Genomic DNA, 18591 nt, shown 5'->3' on the forward strand with positions numbered 1-18591 from the left:
TTTACGGGAGGCTGATGTGGGAGTCAGCTGAGCTGACTCGGGGGAGGCTGCAGTGAGCCGTGATCGTGCCACTGCACTCCAGCCTGGGCAACAAAGCGAGACCGGTCTCAAAAAAAAAAAAAAAGGGAAAAAAAAAAATTTACATCTTATTTTGACCCAAAATAATATTACCGAGCATGACCAATCTACCTCATAGTGCTAACTTCTGATATGCTGCAAAATCATATCTACCATCAAAAACTGGTCTCTTTCCTAATAGGAGAATACAGCACAGAGGACATGCCTCAAAATGGTCAGAAATGTCTTTGGAAAACACTTATGTTAAAGGTACTAATTTCCACTTATACATTTTTTTTTTACATCCTGTATTTTTATAGCCATGCCTCTTATTTTCAGGGAACTCATAAGTTTTCTGACACAAGTAATCAACAACAAAATTGGTGGGTTGTCTATTACTGACTTGAAAAACACTTCTGCGTAGCAGTGAGACATACATGCATGGGTTTTTATCTATACCCTGGGGTTTGTGGAAGTTAAGCGCCCTAGGCAGGGGCACATTCCTGGGATGGCCATACTCCAGCAGCAGATATAGCGTGTGCTTCAGGCTTTTTAATTGCAAACCAGAGGTTTTGTTAATTAGCATAAGTAGTGTGAGAACCAGATCCTCCTAGGTGAATACAAGGACTGGGTTAGTTAGCATAACAGATGTGAGAAATGTGTAGACAACGGATGAGATCAGGAGGCTCCACCTATATGAAAGGATTAGGGATATTTCAGAGGCAAGTTCTACATTTACATGAAGAGGACAAACAAGCCTGGCCAGCCCCAAAGTCTGGGATAGTGTCCTAAGCGCATTCCTGGGTCCAGCTGCTGATTTCAGGAAATTCTTGATTACTTGACCCCTGCTGAATCCTGCACCAACCAGAAGACTACTGCAAATTCTACATTAAGTGGCTTCTTTAAAAAAAAATTAATTTTTAATTGACAAATAATAATTGTGTATATTTATGGGGGATAATGTGATATTTTGATATATGTATACATTATAGAATGATAAAATATACACATTTCAAGAGAAACAAGACATGTATACAACATATTTATCACTCTTTAGTTTGAGCACTTTTTTTTTTGAGACAGGGTCTCGCTCTGTCACCCAGGCTTGAATGTAGTGGCCCAATCACGGTTCACCACAGCCTCGACTCCTGGGCTCAAGCAGTCCTCCCACCTCAGCCTCCTGAGTAGCTGGGACTACAGACACACACCACCACACCCAGCTAATTTCTCTATTTTTATGTAGAGATGGAGTTTTACCATGTTGCCCAGGCTGGTCTCGAACTCCTGGGCTCAAGCGATCTGCCTGCCTTGGCCTCCCAGAGTGCTGAAATTACGGGCATGAGCTACCACACCCAGCCTGAGCAATTACTTTTAATCCAGCAGTAATTTTCTTTTCCACTGGATAAACTGGAGTGGTATATCATGAGAAAGAGGCTGTTTTAAAGTTCACTAGCCAGCGAGTTCTCAGACTACTATATAAATATATGTATATATTTCATTTACATTATATACATGGCATATCTATATAGTTACATTTACACTTGACTTAGAGTCAAAGTCATATACACATACCCAGGACTTTGATTCAAAGTTTTTCATGACAAGCATGTAAAATTTCTTAGTATAGACCCTAAGAGTATCCTTAATATGTTTATTTAAAAATTATATGTGTATACTACTGTTCCTGGGGGGTCCTTCCTCCCAGAGCTCCCAAGATGGTGGGGGGTGCTTCCAAAATGGCGGCAAGTCTTGTGTTCTCTGACCTGGGGTTCTTGGCCTCACGGATTCCAAGGAATGGAATCTTGGGCCATGTGGTGAGTGTTATAGCTCTATTAGAAGCTGTGGGTCATGGAAGAGAACTGTGGAACCCAGTGACTAGTGTTCAGCTCGATTAGGACGAACCCAGGCACTTAGCCGTGCAGGAACAATGGCAAGCTTTAGGCCAATTAGGAGTGGCAATGGGTGCCTCCCTGGATCAGGAGCACAGCGGACACCCTGCCGGATCTGGAAGGATGGAAGTCAGCGGCGCATCTACGATGGCAGCAAACAGCAGTGGTGGATGGCGAGTGAAAGTTCAGCTCAAGCCGTAACACGGACCAGAAGAGAGTGCAATTGCAAGATTTAATAGAGTGAAAACAGAGCTCCCACACAAAGGGAGGGGGCCCAAAGAGGGTAGCCGGCTCAAATGCCTGGGTTTATATCCCGATCATTGTCCCTCCTGCTATGCTCTCAGGAGATAGATGACTGGCTACTTCTTTACCTCCTGTTTTTGCCTAATTAGCATTTTAGTAAGTTTTCTTTCCTACCTGATTGGTCGGGTGTGAGCTAAGTCGCAAGCCCCGTGTTTAAAGATGGATGCGGTCACCTTCCCAGCTAGGCTTAGGGATTCTTAGTGGGCCTAGGAAATCCAGCTAGACCTGTCTCTCACTACTGTACTAATAAATTACATGTATCATAATACAAAAACTTGGAAGATGCAATAAAACCTATTACTTCAATTACAGTAGTGCATTCCTGGTTCTGCTACCTAAATCTTGACACTTAGTTTCCTCCGTCCACCAATCACATAGGTTTTTGGTGAAATTCACCCAGTGGGTTTCAATCAATTGTAAAGACTAATAAAAATAGTCTGCAGGTGCCCTATAAAATTAACAAATGGATTAAAAACTCATTGATACTTTTCACTTAAAGTAGTTACACAATTCTATTTCCCAGTTTTTAATTTTTTTTTCCTTTGAGAGCTTTGGTAACTCACAAATGTACAATATTTTTTGGCAATATGTTCACATTACAATGAAAACATCTCCACACAGCCACTTCCCAAATGCCTCTCGGTAGCAGAAATTTATTTTGAAAAGTAATTCACTGTAAGACCCTCACGTTTACCTTGGATTTTTCCCTTCTCCCCAAAATATCTGACTACTGATAGGTATAGCAAAGTTGGAAAGAGGCAACACATTTGAAACCCCATCTTTCTGCTAAAGAGAGATGCAGACACCTGTAAGCTCAACCACTCTTACACATCTGGCAACAAGAGAACTAGGAATGCTCTGATGGGTGCAAAGGATGGCCCTGCTCCCTCCCCAGGGCATGGCAAAGGATGACAAAGCTTCTACAGACTAAAGCAATGATTCTTTCTCATGCCATGACATATATACCAAAAGGCAACCACTGAACTTCAGTTTCAGCTGTCTTGGCTGAAGGGAGAGGGCTGAGAGAAATGCAGTATCTCAGTATACCTATCACCGGCTCAGGGACAAGTCTAGGTTGAGAGATGCTCTAATTTAAAGGCTTTGTGTTTCTAAAGTTAAACAACTCGATGACACCCTGTAGCTCCTAACTTGCAACATCTCGCAGTATGCTTGATAGCCAGGTGAGCAGGGCTCCAGCTAGGCAAGGAATCCCTGTCTCCTATCCACCTTAGATTAAGGAACCACATTCACCATACAGGACACAGGACTGAAGGAGGATCCGCACGCGGTGGCTCACACCTATAATCCCAGCACTTTGGGAGGCCCAGGCAGGTGGATCACCTGAGGTGAGGAGTTCGAGACCAGCCTGGTCAACATGGTGAAACCCTGTCTCTACTAAAAACACAAAAATTAGCCAGGCACAGTGGCACGCGCCTGTAATCCCAGCTACTCAGGAGGCTGAGACAGGACAATCGCTTGAACCTGAGAAGCGGAGGTTGCAGTGAGCTGAGATTGTGCCACTGCACTCCAGCCTGGGCAACTGAAAGAGGGCCCACTGGCACTCCTGACCTTAAATGCTTATAAAATTGTAAATAGAAGTTCTTACACTTCCTTTCAACACCCCCAAAGGACTGTCATTCGCTTCCTGCTCTGGATACCAATATGATCTCAACCTTGTTTTCTGTCCTGCACAATTGGTCTTAGCCTTATTTTCTGTCCCACACAACTGACAAATGCTGTAAACTCCAGGCAGCAGGGACTGGAGCTCAACACAGCAGAGTGGCTTTAACTGGACTCAGGGCCACTCAACAGGCAAGTAGCTCTCAATCTGGTTTGTACACTGGAACCGCAAGGGAGCTTTCAAAAAGGACCAATAACTGAGTCCCCCTACCAGATATTTGATGGAATTGGTATAGAGTTTGACCTGGGTGTCAGATTGTTTTAAAAGCTCCACAGGTGTTCCTAGTGTATAGCCAACACTGAGAACCATGACGTGGGACATGAACCTGCATGGTGTGGAAGGGGGTTGAAAAGGTCCCTCCCCTCCAGGACCGTCACCCCTAGTGGCTTTGATGCCCATCAGAAGATCAGCTGAGGCGGTGGCTCACGCCTGTAATCCCAGCACTTTGGGAGGCCAAGGCGGGCGGATAATGAGGTCAGGAGATCGAGACCATCCTGGCTAACACGGTGAAACCCTGTCTCTACTAAAAATACAAAAAATTAGCCGGGCGTGGTGGCGGGCACCTATAGTCCCAGCTACTCAGGAGGCTGAGGCAGGAGAATGACGTGAACCTGGGAGGCAGAGCTTGCAGTGAGCAGAGATCACACCAGTGCACTCCGGCCTGGGTGACAGAGCAAGACTCCATCTCAAAAAAAAAAAAAAAAAAAAAAAGATCAACTGAGCATTTACTGCCTTTAGTTATCAAGCGTGTAAGGTCAAAGGTAGGAAGCAATTTGCAGAAAAAGCGGTGCAAGGCTATTTCAGGTGAACAGACAGGGCCAAGCTTCAAGGCAATCATCATTCATGATACTTTCCAGGGAGCCAAACACAAAGCTTGGCACTAGAGAATGCTTACTAAATGCTGGTTGAAGAAATATCTGACTGCACACACAGACACACCCCAAACTCAGCCAATAGTTTTGCCACTTCCTTCAGAAAAAAGTCCTCACGATCCTGGTCCCAAAATCTAAAGCATCTTTATCCATCCTCTCCCTCCCTCCTTCCATCAGAGAACAATTTCTGCACTGTGTTCTCACCTTCTCTGAAAACTGGTCCTATCATTTATTTCACCCTCCTGCATCTTTAGGCTCTTCCTCTCTACCAGAAAATTCCCAGTAGTGGCCAGACACAGTGGATCATGCCTATAATCCCACACTTCGGGAAGCCAAGGTGGGCAGATTGCTTTAGCTCAGGAATTTGAGACCAGCCTGGACAACACAGACGGTGAGACCCATCTCTAGAAAAAAAATACAAAAATTAGCCAGCCATAGTGCTGTGCACCCTTGGTGCTACTTGAAGGCTGAGATGGGAGGATAGCATGAGCCCCAGGGGGTGGAGGTTGCAGTGAGCTAAGATTGTGCCACTGCACTCCAGCCTGGGCAACAGAAAGAGATCCTGCCAAAAACAAAACAAACAAACAAAATCCCAGTAGCATTAGAGCATGTTTAAATTTCTCCCATCTCAATCTGAAACAAAACAAAACAAAAACATCACAGACCCTTCATTTCCTCCCTGCCCCGCATGAATATCACACTTCTCAGTACCCTTAACAACAGGCCTCTCTTCTTCTACCAAATACAGTGATCAAACTCTATGGGCTCTATGGGTCCAGCCCTTTTCTCTTCTCATTCTACACCCTCTTTGGATGAGTGCTTTTTATGCAGTAATTACTTATATGCAACAGCTCCCAAACACGTATCTCCACCCCAGATCTCTTTCAGGAGTAGCAACTGTCTACTCCTTGTCTTTACTTGGATGTCTCACAAACAAAGCACACATCCAAAAAGGCATTATCTTCCCTCCCACACCTCGTGCCAACCCGCTCCTCCTCCTGTGTTCTCAATCATCATAATGGTTCCACCATCCCATCCTACTCAGTTGTTTATGCCAGAAACTTCTGAATCAACCTTGTTACCTCCCTCTCCATCAACCATCTCCAAATAATCACCGCCTTCTTGCTGATTTTCACTACAAACCCAATCTCACTCCATCTCAATCCCTCCCTGTCATTAAGCTTTATCCAGTGCTGCTACACCATCCCTGGGTGATTGCAAAAGCACTGTTTGTTCACATCCACCCTCCTCTTCCCCAGGGTGGCCACATGATCACACAGGCTGTGCCTGCACAAGTCTGGCTCAGGGGGCTAAAGCCTTTTGACCTGGCCCAGCTGGGACACAGTGCTGCATTTTTTCTAACTGGTCCACACAGAATAGAAGCCTTTCTTGCGTTTGCACAAAGACACCATACATGCCAGCAGGACCTACCTCTCTAAACTATTCTCTACATAGCAAACAGCAATCATTTTACAAACTCAAATTAGGCCAGGCACGGTGGCTCACACCTGTAATCCCAGGACTTTGGAAGGCTGAGGCGATAGGATCTCTTGAGGTCAGGAGTTCAAGACCAGCCTGGCCAATATGCTGAAACCCCGTCTCTACTAAAAATACAAAAATTATCTGGGTGTGGTGACGCGCATCTTTAATTCCAGCTACTTGGGGCAGAGGTTGCCGTGAGCCGAGATTGCGCCACTGCACTCCAGTCTGGGTGACAGTGCAAGACTCCGTCTTAAAAAAAACCAAAAAAAAAAAACCTCAAATCAGAGTCAGGCACAGCAGTGCTTGCCTGTAGTTGCAGCTACGAGGGAGGCTGAGGCAGGAGGATCACTTGAGCCCAGGAGTTTAACAGCAGTATGCTATGATAGCTACCGCACTCCAGTCCAAGCAACATAGCAAGACTGTCTCAAAAACAACAAAAAAAAATCTCATTGGAAATTGGAGAAAATGAACTGGAGGAATGTGGGCAACTCTACTGCCTGCTCTAACATGGAAATTTGAGAGGATATTTCATCATATCAGGGATCTGCCTAAGAACATTTCTAGGAAGAATGTAGGAAGTGCTACCTGGCCTAGTACCTGCCTTTGAGAAAATGTGAGAGAGATGAACTAAAGAAGTATATTCAATATTTGTAGTAGAATCTAGAGAAAACATAAAGGAATCGGGGCTTGCTGGGTCTAAAATAAAACTACTTCTAGTCAGATATGGTAGCCCATGCCTGTAGTCTCAACTACTTGAGAGGCTGAAGTGGGAGGATCACTTGAGCCTAGGAGTTCAACTGAAGCGTGCTATGATCACAGCTGTGAATAGCCACTGCACTCCAACCTGGACAACAAAGTGAGACACTGTCTTCAACAGAAAAGAACAGCCTCAAATCAAAAACCCTTTAGTGGCCAGTAGTCAGTAGTGTGCCTGTAGTCTCAGCTACTCAGGAGGCTGAGGTGGGAGGATCACCTAAGCCTGGGAGGCAGAGGCTGCAGTGAGCCAAGATCGTGCCACGGCATTCCAACCTGGGCAACAGAGTGAGACCCTGTCTGAAACAAACAAACAAAAAGTGGGTTTCCACTATGCTGACATTAAAGTCCAAAATCCTAAGAATGACCCAAGAGGCCTCATCCCCAGACATATTTTCCTCTTGATCTCAACTCTTTCAGCCTGTAAGTTTATCCCCTAATGTACTTCACTAACTCCTACTAATCTTTCAGCTTTTTTAAAAAAATTTTATTTTTCACAAAAAAAAAAAAAAAAAAAAAAGAGATGGGAGTCTCGCTATGTTGACCTGGCTGGTCTCGAACTCCTGGCCTCACGCGATTCTCCCATCTCAGCTTCCCAAAGTGCTGGGATCACAGGTATGAGCCACCATGCCTGCTCCCAGGCCTTATTTTAAATATCATTTTTTAAGCAGGCCTTCCCGGAACAGTCTCTCTCCCTTAAACCAGGTTAGGTCTCAGGGTCACATGCTCCCCTAACGCCCTGTGCTTTCCTAAGTACCCCTTAGGATTGTGATAGCCTGAGCCGGTGTGACTATGTGTTTGTCTCATAAGCTCATAAGTTCATAAAGGCAGGGACCCTCCATCTCGTTCACAGCTGTGGCCCAGGAGCGAGCAATGCCGGGCATCTAACAGATGCTCAGTAAATAGTTGTTCAATGAATGCCTGAATAAATAGGTTGCTCCAGTACCCATGACTCTAATGAACAAAAATTTGGCTACCTCTTTAGCAAAGGAAAAATCAATCACAGGAGGATTTCTTAGTAACATTATTGCATTGATGACCAAATACACACAGACTCCTCATTGGAAACAGAAGAACAATCAAGGAAGCAGAAACTCCAGGTGCCTAGTGGCAGCAGTAACATTTCACGGTTTAGATTTGCATTTGTGATCACAACCCTACTGTAAGCTATAAATAAAGAGTTTCACCAGGGCCAGCTCACCGGGGGGGGGGGGGGGGGGGGGGTGGGGGGGGGTGGGGAGCAACCAATGCAGTCACACTGGACCCTGTGCTTGGTTTAATGCTCTGTGGTCACCATGTTCAAATTCTTAATTTTTTTAACAAGGGGCCCCCAAATTTTGTAGCCAGTCCTGAGTTTTACAAATTAGTTTGATTTCTGGAAGGGACCAGTGGATAGCTAATCCCCAGCTAAGGAGGCATCCTCTATAATCAAGGCTGTTTTTAACCTCCCTGAACACATGTAAGTCCTAATAAAGAGGGTTACATTTCTAGGACATGTTTTCTTCTGATATAAGTTATACCATACATTATGTAGCGCTCCCTTTGAGAAAGTTAAGATTTTTTAGAATACAGAGATACACAGCAGTCTTCGTTTTATTGCTGTTAGCTAAAAAGAGGTTAATTTTTCTGAAAACTAAATTCTACGTAAAACTACCGTAGAATTCCTTATTCATTTCCAACTTTTAAAACTTTATTAAATTTAACAAATGCACTGAACACTTGAAATTTCTTTGGAGATGGAAACTGGCAAGGCATGCTTCTCAGAGTAGGAAAAAGAAAAAAAAAAAGAAAAGAAACCGGCAGGACACATTGGCCATTCACAAAGAACACTGATTTAGTTATCTTTATGATAAAGACGTTTCAAAAACGTCAGACGTTTAAATCTACAAATAGCTTCTCTAGTCATGAAGAGTCTGAAGTTAATTGTTAAGCTTATAAATGTTTAGACCATCTCAGAAACGTTTAGACCATCTTAAATACAGGTTCATTTTGTTCCTCAACCAAAAATGACTTTGTTCTCCAGGGAACATTTGCCTATGTCTGGAGACATTTGGGGTCGTTTAACTGCAGGGAGGGTGCACTGGCATTTATTTGATAGGTAGAGGCCAGAGACACTGCTAAACATCTGCGATGCACAGGACAGCCCCCACAACAAAACTTATCTGGCCAAAAATGTCAAAAGTGTCACAACTGAGAAAGGCTGGTTTAAACTAATACATGGCATTTGCCTCAGATAAGAAACGTGACAGCACTAAGCCACAAATCCAGTGACAAAGCCAAGAATACAGACAGTCTCCACAAGAAACACATCTGGTTATATGAACAGTCATTTGGGAACTCCCTTTTTAAGACAGGGAGTTAGACATTTGACATACTGACCTGGAACCATGAATACATTTCTCATTAGAATAAATAAAAATAGTGACAAGAGTCCTTGGTTGGCTCTATTAAAAAAAAAATATATATATATATATATATATATATATATATACAGTATAGCTGAAATACCACACACTTCATAGAAAACAGAATTTGACCATCGATCATTTCCAGTAGTAATTTCTGTTTTCTATCACTTTCATTTCATGAAAAATATATAATATCTACATCACAGTTCAGAATTTTCCATTCCTCAGTGAATATAATCACCGTGTACATTAGCAGTTTTTAAGGCAGAGCTTTGCAAACAGATGATGCATGAAACAAGTTTGATTTTATTCTTCGTGAGTTTTTTGTTTTAAGATGGAGTTTCACTCTGTCGTCCAGGCTTGAGTGTAGTGGCACAATCCCTGCTCATCCCAACCTCCACCTCCCGGGTTCAAGCGATTATCCTGCCTCAGCCTCCTGAGTAGCTGGGATTACAGGTGCCCACCATCACACCTGGCTGATTTTTGTTTTTGTAGAGATGGGGTTTTGCCATGTTGGTCAGGCTGGTCTCGAACTCCTGACCTCAAGTGATCCACCTGCCTTGACTTCCCAAAATGCTGGGATTACAGGTATGAGCCACCATGCCCAGCCTCTTTGTGTGTGGTCTGTTGTTTTTGTTGTTGTTTTTTTTTGTTTGTTTTCCTTTTGAGACAGAGTCTCACTCTGTCACCCAGGCTGGAGTGCAGTGGCGCAATCTTGGTTCACTGCAACCTCCACCTCCCGGGTTCAAACAATTCTCTGTTTCAGCCTCCTGAGTAGCTGGGATTACAGGCGCCCAGCCACCATACCCAGCTAATTTTGGAATTTTTAGTAGAGACACGGTTTCACCATCTTGGCCAGGCTGGTCTTGAACTCCTGACCTCGTGATCCACCCTCCTCAGCCTTCCAAAGTGCTGGGATTACAGGTGTGAGCCACTGCGCCTGGCCCTCTCTGTGTTTTAAAAAGGAAAAAATACGAGCCAATATTTAAAATCAGGCTTTACATTTTTTTATTTTTAAGTAAAAGTTCTCAGCTATTCATGGGAAAAAAAAAAAAAAAAAAAAAAAGGAAGAGCTGCCTACACTGCATGTCTTCATGGGAATTCCTGCATGGATACTAGGTGGAAATGGTCACTATCCACCCAGATTTAGCAGGTTCCTCTGCAGTCACCTGGGCCCACTCAAGCACTCTCGTGCATTGCCTGTTTAGTCCACATGGATAAAGTGGATTTTGTGATCCCAGTTTTAGGGAAAAACGTTTTTCTTACTGTTAAGCAATTCGATCACAAATGGAAAAGGAGTAACTCCTTAAAAAGTGAGTGGAAGCATTGCTATCATTAATCAAGAATGAACTATAATTAATGAAGGACAGAATCTAGTACAAACTTGGGGCCAAGGCTAAGGAGGTCCTTTACAGGGCCAAGCTGAAGGACGGACAGAGGAGGTGGCAGTGACCGTCAAACCCTCGTCATGAAATGGAAAAAATATCAACCTCTCGGCCAATAAAACACTTTTTTAAAGTAAATTCACAGTTTGGCATATTGTATTCAAAACTAAAGGAGTTTGTCATTTCTAAGAAATCAGTTTCCCGATAGTACCATTTTAAAGGCCTGAAAAAAATTCCTTTAAGAAAAAGCAGGTATCTACACAGTCTGAGTTTTCCTCCCTGCCAGAACTGAAATCTGTTACCAAAGCCTCCAGCAGGGGGGCCTGCCTGGAATTGCCTAAGCTCCTAGCAGGTAATTTACACTGATCTTTAAAAACTATTAACCCCTCCTCCTCCCCTCTATAAAACAAACCGGCCTTTCAGAACAGCTCTGAAGGGGGGCAGAATGCCAGACGAAGAGACAACTTCCAGACCACGTCTCTCACCTCCCACCCATCAAATTCAGCCCACAAAAAGCTGTGGCCGCATTCTCATCTCAAGGCACCATGGCTTTCTTTGAACACCATATATCCTCCCAATTGGCCTCTTGCCCCATTATGTGTAAAAAAACGACTCTCTTTTCTGCAGAAAGAAGTAACAAGGCAAAGGGTGTACAGGGCAACGTTTATATGCATCTACAGCATGCCAGGTGCCTACAGAACCTACCTCGGCCTAGGCGGCCAGTGCCCCAGCCGGGATCTGCAAGCGCCCTCATCCACGCTGGGAGACGGGAAGAGGAGAGGGAGGCGTGACAGGCGAGGGTGCCTGTGCTGCGCAGAAAGCGCTGCCAGGAGAAAAGAGGCAGTGAGCAAGGGCTTCTTGCATTTCAAAAACCTAATAACCTAATAACCAAAACTTGTAGGAATCTGCCTGAGATACTTTAAAAGAAGAGGAAAGAGAAACCTAGGAGGGGGTAAAATGCGTTTAAGACGAATCACTTGTTTTCGTAATAGACACTGCGCGCGAGTTTCCTAGACTGCCGCGAGAAGAAAGCAAGCGAGGGAGCAGGAAAGGAGAGAGGCTTCGGAGCCCCTAAACTAACGTCTCTTTTTCTATTAGTAACAGTTTGCTCTAGGGCGTGTCATTTATTATCCTAGCGTTGGCCTCTTTATCAGTAAAGTAGGGGTGAAAGTGCCTCTTAGCCGGGCTGGGGTTAGGATTCAATGAAGTTAAATGAAGTTAAGCCCCTGGCACCCAAGGGATGGCAGCGAGTCTTTTCGTCCCCTGCCTATCCACGCCCGCAGCCAATCCCTCCGACGTCTAAGCCACACTGACCAGGGTCAAGAGGCTAGAAAGTGACTTTCGGGGGACACGGGGCATCGGCGTCCCAGCCCCACTGAGCGGACGGAAAATGAGGGTGGAAGGAGGACGCGCCGCTCCATCCCGGTACCGGGCGCACCCGGATTCTGCTTCTTCCTGAGCGGCAGAGCCCAGCCCGCCCGGGGCCAAGGGGTACTGGCTGAGAGCCGGCTCCCTCCCACCCATCCTTCTCTGCCCTCCCCCACCGCTGGACGGCCGAGCAGGGGAACACGATGGGGAGTCGGTTACCTGGAGTGGGCGCCTGGCCCCGGAGTCGCAGGAGGATGCGCTGCCGCTCCTGGTCCAGCAAGATCCTGCCCCGCGCCGCGCTTTAGACGCTCCGGAGCTGCGCCGGCAGCCCTCGCACCGGCGGGGCCCGCCCCGGGGCCGCCCCCAAAGGCCCCGCCTTTCTAGGCCCCGCCCATCACGTCCCCGCCTCGCCCACCTGCGCGGGCGCGGGGCTGGAGACTTGCTGTGGACTCGCGGTGCCCGCCTCGAGGTGAGGGCGCCCTCTGGGCACTGACGTGGTCTTGGAGGAGCGCTGCGGTCCCAGTGCTTCCTCGCTCCTCTTCCTCACTGTGCTCTGATTCGTAGAGCTATGTGTGTGAGCGGCGTCTTTTTAAATATTTTATGCCTCCCTTCCTCGAAAGCAGGAAACTCGAGAAATGCTGCCTTTTCTGATTTTAAATATGAAAATATGTTCTAGGAAAACAATATAATTAAATCCCAAGCTTCTTGATATGTAAAGTTTAGAGATAACCATGTAGGTGTTTCTTTTCTTTCCCCTAATGAACCTGGCTTCCTAAATTTAGCGTTTAAGAACTCATTACATTCATGTGTATTTCCACATAAAAATTAAGATCAAATTAAACTGGAACAATCCACCGTGCTGTGGAAAGTAGGATAAAACCTTCCCCGCCCTTATAGCACAGAGCTTTGAGTCAGTTATGAAAGTTGCCACAGTTCTCTTTGCAACAAGAGGAATACTGTATCTGTGTCTTCTTTCGTTGGATTTTTAGCTCCTAGAAAGCAGAACGAGGTCTTATTTGTTTCCATGTTGTTATAAAACAAAATTCTGGCCGGGCGCGGTGGCTCACGCCTGTAATCTCAGCACTTTGGGAGGCCGAGGCGGGCGGATCACGAGGTCAGGAGATGGAGACCATCCTGGCTAACACGGTGAAACCCCGTCTCTACTAAAGATACAAAAAATTAGCCGGGCGTGGCGGCGGGCGCCTGTAGTCCCAGCTACTCAGGAGGCTGAGGCAGGAGAATGGCGTGAACCCGGGAGGCGGAGCTTGCAGTGAGCCGAGATTGTGCCACTGCACTCCAGCCAGGGCGACAGAGCAAAACTCCGTCTCAAAAAAAAAAAAAAGAAAGAAAAAATTCTAACTTGGAGGCCATTACACTGTGATATGTTTGACACCTGCCTAATTTGTCAACAAAAATTAACATAAGATGATGATGTAGGGGAAGAAAGACTTCCCCTCTACTCTCTGAGGGTTGGATAACTAAGTCTATGAAATAAATTGACAGCAGGTAGATTAACAAGAGAAAAAGTATGCAGATTTCTTGTAGGGGGTAGCACAGGAAAGAAAAATTAATATTCACTCTGCCTCCCCCAACAAAAACTGAAATTTTAGGAGCTTGTGTACCCTCTTCATTGGGGAGGGACAATTTAGGGGAGAGGAAATGATTTTGGGGAAAACTCCTGAACTCCTTCAATGGCTAGCTTTGTTTAATGTCTCATGAAATTTTTCACGGGCAATTCAAGCATAATTGTTAAGAGCAACTGAATTAGGTAAATGTAAATGGAATAAAAGTTTATAAATAAACTTAAAAAAATGATGTTTTATAAAATTTGTCTACTTAAAAACAATTTTAAAAATCTTTTTTGGTAACTTGAAATCTCGAACATATTAAATTAAGTAATAGATATTCATTAAATGTCTGAGTCGTTTGTAAGTTAAAATACTGACATATTAATTGCTAAACATAAGTTTAAAGTATAGCTGGGGCCAGGTGCAGTGGCTCATGCCTGTAATTCCAGCACTTTAGGAGGCCAAGGTGGGCAGATCACCTGAGGTCAGGAGTTCGAGACCCGCCTGGCCAACATACCAAAACCCCGTCTCTACTAAAAATACAAAAATTAGCCAGCCGTGGTGGCATGTGCCTGTAATCCCAGCGACTCGGAAGGCTGAGGCATGAGAATTGCTTGAACCCGGGAGGTGGAGGTTGCAGTGAGCCAAGATCGTGCCACTACAGTCTGGCCTGGGCAACAAAGCAAGGCTCCATCTCAAAAATAAATAAATTAATTAATTAAAGTATAGCCGGCTGTTTGCAATGGCTCACGCTTGTAATTCCAACATTTTAGGAAGCCAAGGTGTGAGTATCCCTTGAGCCTTGAGCCTGGGAGTTTGAGATCAGCCTGGGCAGCATAGCCAGACCTCACCTCTACAAAATAAAAATAGATAAATTAGCCAGGGGGGGTGGCCAAGCAATAGATTTATGAATTAACTTTTAGAATATATCTTGTTTGTCAGTTGGATACTGCCTGTATACCATAAGTATAATCCATTTCGTGTGTGTGTGTGCATGACAGGGTCTCACTCTGTTACTCAGGCTGGAGCACAGTGGTGCAATCACAGCTCAGTGCAGCCTCAACTTACCCCTGCTCAGGTAATTCTCCCACCTCAGCCTCCCAAGTAGCTGGGACTACAGATGTGTGCCACCATGCCCAGCTAATTTTTTGGTATTTTTTGTAGAGATGGGGTTTCGCCATGTTGCCCAGGCTGGTTTTGAACTCCCAGGCTCAAGCAATCCACGCACCTCAGTCTCCCAAAGTGCTGGGATTACAGGTGTGAGCCACCTTGCCCAGTCCACTTATTTTTAATTCCTGCAATAACATACACCCATAAATCTATACAAGTAGTTTAGAAGGTATTTCTGGAATGCTTAGGGGTGTATCAGTCAGGGCCCAGTCAGAAAATAGAAATCACAGCAATTATTTTTACAGAGAATTTAAGGTCATGAAGACTGGCAAGGCAAAAACATTGCAGTAACAGAGAGAGAGAGTAACTGCAGGAAGCAGCTGCCATGCACAGAGCTGGGTAGAGGGGAAGTGTTGGGGTTGCTGGAACCTAAGAGCCGGGAGAGGACCCCTGGTTGGCTGGGAGTCAGACCTCAAAGGAGGGGGTAGTACCTAGCTGGTGCTCTTATCTCTGAAGGTAAACATTGAGGCTGGATGGGACCGGGTGGATTAAAACAAACAAACAAACAAATCTAAGAAACTGGAACCACCTGCTGCTGCAGCCAGGGGGAAGAGCCATTGTTTGGTAACACGGACAGGAACAGTAAGCAGCTATAAAGTAGCAAGTCCCTCTCCTCAAGCACCCCTTATAAGGAAAACCTTATAGGAAATGTGATTTGCTGAGTCTCAGCCCTGGCTCACAGGGCAGAGGATAGAAGCTTGAGTTTCCGCTCTAAGACATACTTCAATAACCGGCACAAGGAGCAAACTCATGATCACAAATATCCAACTCTCCTCATATTATAGATGTGGGAAAGTGTTTGATAAACACAGCTGTCATAGTAATGATGAATACAATAGCAATATATTCTCAAAATGTCATAATAAAACTATAGTTACAAGTCCAATCAAATAATGGGACAGAGGCCGGGCATGGTGGCTCATGCCTGTAATCCCAGCGGTTTGGGAGGCCAAGGCAGGCAGATCTCTTGAGATAAGGAGTTCCAGACCAGCCTGGCCAACATGGGGAAACCCCATCTACTAAAAATATAAAAATTAGCTGAGTGCGGTGGCGCACACCTGTAATCCTAGCTACTGGGCAGGTTGAGGGACGAGAATCAGTTGAATCTGGGAGGTGGAGGTTGCAGTGAGCCAAGATCATGCCACTGCACTCCAGCTTGGGCAACAGAGCAAGGCTCCATCTCAAAAATAAATAAATAAATAAGAATACATTAAAAAAAAAATAAGGGGATGGTGTTGCTTGACCTATACTTTGTGTTACTGGAGAACAGTGAAGATCTTCTCCCCCTTTTATTTTCTGAGAAACCACTAACTACATAGAACCACCTTTCCCCAGATGACTTAGGTAAGCATCGCATCGTGGATAACATCCTTTCACACCTACGACAAGGCCATAGACATGCCCTCCAAATTTCCATTCTCATCTTATAAATGGTTAGCTGAACCATTTGCCCCTACTGATCAATCTGGGCAAATACCTTACTTGATCAAACTTCAGTCAGGCTTTTCTCCTTCCACCAGGTCTTTGCCCTTTAATCTAGTCTTAGCCTAAACCAGCATTGGAATTGGGAATAAGCCCCTTAACATCCTGTATTAGTCTGCTTTCACACTGCTATAAAGACATTTCTGAGACTGGTTAATTTATAAAGAAAGGAGGTTTAAAGGCTGGGTGCGGTGGCTCACACCTGTAATCTCAGCACTTTGGTAGGCTGAGGCGGGCAGATCACGAGGTTAGGAGTTCGAGACCAGCATGACCAACATGGTGAAACGCTGTCTCTACTAAAAATACAAAAATTAGCCGGGCGTGATGGTGCATGCCTGTAATCTCAGCTACTCAGGAGGCTGAGGTAGGAGAGTCGCTTGAACCCAGGAGAAGGAGGTTGCAGTGAGCTGAAATCATGCCACTGCACTCCAGCCTGGTGACAGAGTGAGACTCTGTCTAACAAAGAAAAGAAAAAAATAAAGAAAAGAGGTTTAATTGACTCACAGTTTTGCATGGCTGGGGGGTCTCAGGAAACTTATAATCATGACAGAAGGGGAAGAGGCACCTCTTACATGGTGGCAGGCGAGAGAGAGCAAGCAAGAGCAGGGAAAACAGCCTTATAAGACCATCAGATCTCCTGAGAACTCACTATCACAAAAAAAAACATGAGGGAAACTGCCCCCACGATCCAATCACCTCCACCAAGCCCCTCCCTTGCCACTTGGGGATTATGGGGATTACAGTTCAAGATGAGATTTGGGTGGGGTTTGGGTGGGAGCACAGCCAAACCATATCACATCCCCTCCCAAGAAGCCCTTTCCCAGCTGACCACAAAGAAACTATGTCCTGATCAATTGCCTGATCAGGCCACCTGCTCATCCCACTCCCTGATACTGGTTCTTCTTCCTTTTTTTTTTTTTTTTTCTTTTTTGAGACGGAGCTTTGCTCTTGTTGCCCAGGCTGGAGTGCAATGGCACAATCTCGGCTCACTGCAACCTCTGCCTCCCAGGTTCAAGCGATTCTTCTGCCTCAGCCTCCCAAGTAGCTGGGATTACAGGCATGCGCCACCATGCCCAGCTAATTTTGTACTTTTAGTAGAGACGAGTTTTCACCATGTTGGTCAGGCTGGTCTCGATTTCCTTACCTCAGGTGATCTGCCCACCTCAACCTCTCAGAGTACTGGGATTACAGGCATAAGCCACCGCACCCAGCCAATACTGGTTCTTTTTAACATTGTTTACTAGTCCCAGTAAAAGAAAAGCCCTTTTCCGCCTTACCTTTCAAGAACTTGCAGATCTTATGGTTGAAGCATTCTATTAGAATGCTGTCCCTCCCCTATTGCAACATTCTCTTCTTAGGTTGCAATACTCCTTTTAAACAAAGTCTCTCCTTACCTAGGTCTGGATTGGGTTTTTATTTGACAGTTCTCGTTGCTGTGATCCAGCTCAAGACTGGAACTCACCTAGGGACCTCCACAAGCCCCACCCAGGTAAAGGTGCCATGTTCAGGACTTGAGGACTCTTGGGTGCGTTCAAGTCTTGAACTAGCGCTCTGGCCATCTTGTCTGTTGAAGAACAGTAAAAGGTTACTTTGATTGTTTTAGGCAAAGAGATGCTTTGGCCCTCCTGTGAGACTTCTGTGCTTTTTCAGCTCCTCGACCTGGGGATTGTTCGAGGGAATTAATCAAGTGAGACTTTTTCTTGGCTCCTTTAAAGATTTTTTTCTTTGGGCTAACTATCCACTAATGCCAGGGTAACTCTCACTCTATCCGATGCCCTCCTCTTCCCCCACTGAGTATATGCCATTATGGCACTAAGTCAGTTTAATAGCCTCAAAAATGGCAAAATTTACTAAAGGTAACCTAGAACCTCAAAGGCCTCTTTGGGAAACATGAGATCTCCCTAAACCAGCTCATCTAAGACTGTTCCCTTCCCATCATCCCCATCCCTCCGTTTTTACCACTTTAAACCTTCTCTTTTGTTGCCTTGAATTCTTTAATCTGTCTACCTCCTTCACCCCTCTACCCATTCCTACAGACCTTTTCCTACCCACTCCAGCTCCTCAACTCATGGTCACTCAAGATTTAGGCTTCCCTTCTGTTCTGACCACCTTCTCTTCACACCATTGGTGAAGGAGGGATCTTCTGCACTAAATAGTATGAGATGGCTGAACA

The 18591-nt window shown here is 45.2% G+C and overlaps 1 protein-coding gene across 4 annotated transcripts in view; it reads right to left on the reverse strand.

Annotated features, from left to right (window-relative positions):
* LOC105498703 (glucosaminyl (N-acetyl) transferase 1) overlaps positions 1 to 12523 on the reverse strand; it is a 45872-nt gene extending 33349 nt beyond the window's left edge. For 2 of the 4 annotated variants that reach the window (XM_011770964.3, XM_011770960.3), the window contains exons 1-2: positions 12418 to 12523; positions 11536 to 11653 (exon numbers count right to left, since the gene is read on the reverse strand). The gene's annotated coding sequence lies outside the window, so the exon portion shown is untranslated. The remainder of the gene's footprint in view (positions 1 to 11535; positions 11654 to 12417) is intronic. The other 2 variants (XM_011770958.2, XM_011770963.3) reach the window with 2 other exon arrangements.
* Between the last annotated feature and the right edge of the window lie 6068 nt (positions 12524 to 18591).

This window comes from Macaca nemestrina, chromosome 14, assembly GCF_043159975.1.
Source record: "Macaca nemestrina isolate mMacNem1 chromosome 14, mMacNem.hap1, whole genome shotgun sequence".
Taxonomy (NCBI): domain Eukaryota; kingdom Metazoa; phylum Chordata; class Mammalia; order Primates; family Cercopithecidae; genus Macaca; species Macaca nemestrina.